Below are 1,160 nucleotides of genomic sequence, written 5' to 3' on the forward strand. Positions count from 1 at the left end.
CAATATAATATTCACTCACAGGAAGGTAGAATTAATTTAACTTGGTCAAACTCAAATAATAATATATTTTAAAAACAATAATTTTTTTGATATTTTACTATTTCACTTTATTAAGTTAATTACAGCATATAGGAATGTATTATATATTGATACACAGTAAATAATTACTAATTAAGAACACGCTTAAATATATATTAAAAAATATACACGTTATTTAATTCCTATCAATAAAACAAAAAAAAGACGATAAAATGACATTCAGAATTAAAAGAATGTGAAATATTAGTTAGACTGACTGTTTGAAGGTGGCAGCACAAATCGAGGAATGTAAAAATACAGCTGGAAAATGTTTATAATAATAGTTCAAGTAACTGATTAAAGATGGCAGCACAAATCAAGGAAGGTAGAAAATTGTAGTTTTAATAACCGCCGCAAGAGGCCAGCACCATCCAGACAGTCCTTTACGAAGTCTAGCACGAAAATTTTTATTCTGTATTAGGAGATTAGGAGTTTACAGGAGCTCACTAGCTCGGACCAGCACTAAAGAGCCCCAGTAATTGAGCTCCTGTAAACTCCTAATCTCCTAATACAGAATAAAAATTTTCGTGCTAGACTTCGTAAAGGACTGTCTGGATGGTGCTGGGCTCTTGCGGCGGTTATTAAAACTACAATTTTCTACCTTCCTTGATTAGTGCTGCCATCTTTAAGCAGTTACTTGAACTATTATTATAAACATTTTCCAACTGTATTTTTACATTCCTTGATTTGTGCTGCCATCTTTAAGCAGTTACTTGAACTATTATTATAAACATTTTCTATCTGTATTTTCTACCTTTCTTGATTTGTGCTGCCACCTTCAAACAGTCAGTCGAACTAATATTTTAACATTCTTTTAATTCTGAATGTCATTTTATCGTCTTTTTTTTGTTTTATTGATAGGAATTAAATAACGTGTATATTTTTTAATATATATTTAAGCGTGTTCTTAATTAGTAATTATTTACTGTGTATCAATATATAATACATTCCTATGTGCTCTAATTAACTTAATAAAGTGAAATAGTAAAATATCAAAAAAATTATTGTTTTTAAAATATATTATTATTTGAGTTTGACCAAGTTAAATTAATTCTACCTTCCTGTGAGTGAATATTATATTG

Source organism: Halyomorpha halys, unplaced genomic scaffold, assembly GCF_000696795.3.
Source record: "Halyomorpha halys isolate HHAL.00 unplaced genomic scaffold, Hhal_1.1 Scaffold252.1, whole genome shotgun sequence".
Classification (NCBI taxonomy): domain Eukaryota; kingdom Metazoa; phylum Arthropoda; class Insecta; order Hemiptera; family Pentatomidae; genus Halyomorpha; species Halyomorpha halys.